Below are 5,930 nucleotides of genomic sequence, written 5' to 3' on the forward strand. Positions count from 1 at the left end.
TCATTGGTCAAAATGCCATGGAGTACTGATGGCTTTTAGAAGACACACACTCCCTGAGACAGCAAAGACCCATTCAGCCCCCCAAACCAGTAGCACAACCACTGAGAAACTCTGAGCCTAACTTTTCAACTTTTCGTAACGATTTTCTGCTCCATCCTCTGTCATAGCCAACTTGGCAGCTACCTTGACTAGTTCTACCTCTAACCTTCATTCGTGTGCTCACACTGGTCTCTAGTCTGAAATGTCCTTCCCAACTCACTGATCTTTGCATTCTCAGTCCTTCAAAACTCAGAAAAAACTATCCCCATCCTCCAATCAACATTAATTTCTCATTTTTGTGGTCCTGCATCACTTTGCTTATACCTCTATGCTTCCTGTATTCTGCCTTACATTATTACCAGTGCTATTACTCTTATCTCCACTACCAAGTAATATATTTCTGGAGGGAAGGACTTGCCTTATTCAGCTTTATATACCTGGAACACTGAACTCTCAGTGCCTGGTACTTGGTAGATTTGTCAAATTTATTTGAATTATCCTCATGATTTGTAAATATATTTTTCTATCAAATGTACGTGTATGTGAGGACAGTCTAAACTTTTTTTGCTACTAGTGGATTTAATATGTAAAGTTTTATTTTAATGGGGCTTCCCGGGTGTCCCTAATGGTAAAGAACGTGCTTGCCAATGCCGGAGACATAAGAGATGTAATATGTTAGAGACATAAGAGTTCGATCCCTGGGTCAGGAAGATCCCTGGAGGAGGCAATGGCACCCAACTCCAGTATTCTTGCCTGGGAAACCCTGTGGACAGAGGAGCCCAGCAGCTACAGTCAATGGGGTCACAAAGAGTCAGACACAACTGAGGGTCTAAGCACGACAAACAACTACAAATTCTATTAGTTCTTCCTAGGCAAAAACTGTTTGAATAAATTGAAAAAAAAATGGTTGGTTTCCTGTCCTTGTAGCTGAGACAGGGTTTCAAAAGAAAGAGCCAAAGGATTTAGTCTTTCAAAAGTCACAAGCAAAAGGAAAATGTAATTTTTTTGTGTTACTCACTGAGATCTTTGTGTACACATACCTCCTCAGATGACTAAACTTTACAAATTTCACTTGATTTTAATTCAACTTTCCAAAAAAATTTTTTTTAAGTAACATTTGGATTGGGATGAAATGTGGAAAATTTCAACTCAAGTCAGATTTCTAGTCCCCACCCCCACCCCAGGAAGCTGTGCGCAAATAAAAACAAGGTTTGGCAGAAGCATTTTATAAACCACCTTCACCCTAGGACGGGTCACTGCCAGTGCCATGTTTGTTGATGAGACATTTGGCCAAAGGCCTGCTGCAGAAACACAGTCTGGGACTTGATTTTGCTGAAGATTTCATCCGTGAAGATTTTCTTTTCCAGTTACAAAGTTCTCCCAAGAGGACATAGCTTCTTTTTGGAAGCCTGTGAAGTGTTGGCAAGTCTTGCCCTGTTTACCATGGAAACTTGTACTTGGATAGAATTACAGTGTATGACCTGGTACAAGCAGAGATGGATGTCTGATGCCTGCTATTTTCTCTTCATATTGATTTGAATTTTATAAACCACAGAACCAGATCAAATGACTTTGATCTTTCCTGTTCATTCTTTCATGGTTGCATACAGTCATACTCATATAGACTTGAAAATAGATTGGCAGATAACAGAACACACGTTACTATTAAAATGTATAGGTTTGGTTCTAGTTAATCTACAGATTGCTCTACTAAGTCGCTTCAGTCATGTCTGACCCTTTGTGACCCTATGGACTGTAGCCTGCCAGTGTCCATGGGATTCTCCAGGCCAGAATACTAGCCTATCCTTTCTCCAGCTGATCTTCCCAAGCCAGGAATCAAACCAGGGTTTCCTGCATTGCAGATGAATTCTGTACCAGCTGAGCTACAGGGAAGCCATTTCACTCTAATCTACAGAGGGTTGCCTGAAAAGAGAGTAGTCCATTTGTAGGCATGGATAATTTAATATCGACTTGTCTATATTTTTCCCCTTAGGAAGTTCTAAAATACCGTATGGCTTTGAAATTGCATTGAAGGGATAATTTTTTTTAATGAGAAAGAAAATAAAAAGAACTAGCCTTGCCTATAAATAGGTATTCTGCTTTCCTCTGAGTAACTGTTTAAAATATCTGGCCCAGAACTGAGTAAAAAAAAATTATTTTTCTGCCTTTGAGAAATAGTTAACAGTGTAGCTTAGGGCCTCATCACGTCTTGCCTGGATTACTGTAACAGTTTCTAACTTGATTCCAGATCGCAGTTCTCATACCCTATTCTCAATCTGTTTGCCACACTCCTACTGGCACTGTCATTCAAAAATCAGATCTGATCACCCCAGTCCAATGGTTAAAACCCTTCAAAGGTTTTAGGAGTACTTTTAGGAGAGAATGCCAAATTAGTGTGGCATACAAATGGCAACACACTCCCGTGTTCTTGCCTGGAGAATCCCAGGGACAGGGGAGCCTAGTCGGCTGCCATCTATGGGGTTGTACAGACTCAGACACAACTGAAGCAACTTAGCAGCAGCAGTCTTCCGTTTGTTGCACACTATTCTTACTCAATATTCCACTGTATACATGTCACGCGCTTGAATTTTCACTCAGCTGTGCCTCTCTACCATTGAACCAGCTGCTCACAAACATGTACTGTCGCTACAGTAACTCCCTGCTTTTTCCATGTCTTGCTCCTATTCAGCTCACAGTTCATAGGCCACTTTCTCCAAAAACCAACGCAAATTTTCTCATCTAGCAAGGGCAACTTCCACAAGTGTTCCAGTAACACTTGTGCATATCTTCAGGATGACAGCTATCACACAGCATTGCATTTTAATGACCTGGAAATCCCAAGAGACCACACTTTATCCTGAGTTTAACAGATATCCCGGGAGGTAGGTGGTACTCAATGAAAACTGATCAATTATGAGCAAAAAGATGAATGAAGGAATAAAATTTAGGGGTTTACATTACACTTGTTTTTCTGGTTAAACTTGGAGACACTGAAATCTTGAATTTGCAGTTTTGAATGGATCTCAATTATCAGAAATTGTTTTTTTCTGTTTTTACACTTTGAGAAAACAAAGTAAATTTAAGAACCAAGTTGACTTCAAAGAAAGTTTAGGTGAGCTGAAAAGGGTTAAAGAATGCTCTTTTCATGGTTAGCACTGCCATGACTCAATGTCTCAGCAAGTATCTGAAGCATGTAGCAACTCCAAAGCACTGGATGCCGAAAAACTTTTCAATGTGCTTGTTCCTTGTCCATCTACCAGTCCCCACATGCTGAGGGAAAGTCTCCCCCTCATCATTTTCTAAGGAACAGACTTAAGTATGCTCTGACAGGAGAGGAAGAAGATCTGCATGTGCAACAGTTTATTGATGGCAGAGACTCCCCTGGTGGTCCAGTGGCTAAGACTCCATGCTCCCAACACATGGGGCCCTGGTTCCATCCCTGGACAGGGAACTAGATCCCACATGTTACAACTAAAACCCAGTGCAACCAAATAAATAAATAAATACAAAAAAAAAAAAAAGATTGATGGCAGAGATCCAAACTGATGTAACCTAACCTACTCTGCTGGATTAATAGATGTCATCAGCCTTAACAAGACCAGAGAGAATTCCCCTCTCTTCTATGACACCAAGGGTCACTTTGCTGTTCATTGTAGTCCACCTGAGGAAGCTAAGTAAAAGTTGCACAAAGTGAGAAACACCTTTGTGGACATCAGAAGAATCCCTCATCTGGTAACTCATGATGCTCATACCACCTACCTCCCTGATCCCCTCATCAAGGTGAAAGACACCGTTCAGACTGATTTGGAGACAAACAAGATTTACCCATTCCACCAAGTTGAACACTGGTAACCTGTATATGGTGACCAGAGGTGCTAACCTGGGAAGAACTGGTATGATCACCAACAGAAAGAGACCTCCTGGTCCTTTTGATATAGCAACAAAGGCATATCAGCTTTGCCATCCAGTTCACCAACATTTTTGTTACTGGCAAAGGCAGCAAACCACAAGACACCTCTTCCCCAAGGAAAAGGGATCCATCCCACCATTGCAGGATGAGAGAAATAAAAGACTGGCAGTCAACAGGGTGAAGTGATCTCTAGGTTATGTGATTGGAAAGATCTTTATACTTAATTGAAGCCTATATGGCATGATTTGAAAATATGTGGGTTATTTTCAAATGTCTTTGGATAATTGATTTCTAACATAATTCCACAGTGAAAAGAGAACAGACTCTATATAACTACAATACCTTTTAGATCATGAAATTTTTGCACCTTGTTTTATGTCTCTGGATACGTCTCCCAGCTTACAGTCTATGGAAACTCGAATAGAATTTGTATCCTGCTGTTGTGTGAAAGTTGTATAAATCTTAGTTATGTTGAATTGGTTCTTTTCAGGTCTACTATATCCTTCTACTTCTCTGTATTTTCATTCTATTAATTTTTGAGTTTGATATTGAAACTAAAACTAAAAATTTATTTACTTAAAAAATAATCGTACTATATAGTGGAACTATATGTAACCTTGTCCTGTATTTTCCAAGTCTCCTATAAATGCGTTACCACATTTTCACAATTTAAAAAAAATTAAAAATAAAATAAAATGGAGAACCATCAGGGACCTGCTGTGTGGCAAGGGGAATTCTGTTCAGTATTATATAACAAGCTAAATGGGAAAAGAATTTGAAAGAGAATTTGAAAGAGAATAGATACATGTATATGTATAACTGAATCACTTTGTTGTACAGCTGAAACTAACACAACATTCTTAATCAACTCTACTCCAATACAAAATAAAAAGTTGGGACTTCAAAAAAAGATAATGTGGCATGACTAATTATTAATACAATCATCATTCAAATGATTTTGCGACCCTTTTCAGTGTGTACATTATATTGACCAACCCCAAGCATCTAAAATAAAGATGCCAACTTTAGTTTGTAACCAGTAAAGAGCCTTTAATTATTCCATAAACTTTCAGGATAAAATTATTTTAAATTCACTTCAACACAAAACAATTGACATAAGTGATCTTCTTTAGAATTTTTGGTAAAAAGTATTTTATTAACTTGAACTGGCAAGAGGGTTTACAAATCCCCCTAAGATTTGAAACAATCTGTTTGCAGGATTTGTGACTTTTCCATTTGTTTTCCTTCATTTCTGCATGTGTATTGATGGTTCAAAAGCCCAGTCTTTAATCCCAGTGGCAATAAATTCAACTTTAGTCTGAATTTGTACTTCCTGACGTCTTCCACCCAGTCTCCAAGAGACAAAAACAGAGCTTGAAATTTAGCCTTCTATGTAGAAGAAAGTCTATAATGTGATATGAAGTACAACAGAATCTCTAACCCCCAAAATGCTTCCCTTCCCACCCCCGCTTATCAGTAAATATCTGAAACTGCTATATCAAACAGAAACACGTAACAAGATAGAATAGTCTTAAGATGTCAAAGGGAATTATCCACTGACTTAAATTCACTCTGCCTATTATGTTTCCCTTTCTGCCTTATTTGCCAGGAAGCTCAGAGTCAAATTTATTATTCAGTTGTAGTAAGATCAGTCCTGGGTGTTCATTGGAAGGACTGACATTGAAGCTGAAACTCCAATACTATGGCCACATGATGTGAAGAGCTGACTCATTTGAAAAGACCCTGATGCTGGGAAAGATTGAGGGCAGGAGGAGAAGGGGACAACAGAGGGTGAGATGGTTGAATGGCATCACCGGCTCAATGGACATGAGTTTGGGTGAACTCTGGGAGTTGGTGATGGACAGGGAGGCCTGGCGTGCTGCGGTTCATGGGGTTGCAAAGAGCTGGACACAAGTGAGCGACTGAACTGAACTGGAGACTTTTCTACTTCCTGCTTCAGTTAGAAGGCCCATCCCTGTTT

The 5,930-nt window shown here is 39.4% G+C and overlaps 1 pseudogene; it reads left to right on the forward strand.

Moving 5' to 3' along the window:
- Positions 1 to 3,199: 3,199 nt before the first annotated feature.
- On the forward strand, positions 3,200 to 4,135 carry LOC129550950 (small ribosomal subunit protein eS4, X isoform-like; annotated as a pseudogene).
- Positions 4,136 to 5,930: the final 1,795 nt, after the last annotated feature.

The sequence above is a fragment of the Moschus berezovskii genome, chromosome 17 (genome assembly GCF_049115385.1).
Source record: "Moschus berezovskii isolate FMDL1 chromosome 17, NW_MosBer_1.0, whole genome shotgun sequence".
NCBI classification, from domain to species: Eukaryota; Metazoa; Chordata; class Mammalia; order Artiodactyla; family Moschidae; genus Moschus; species Moschus berezovskii.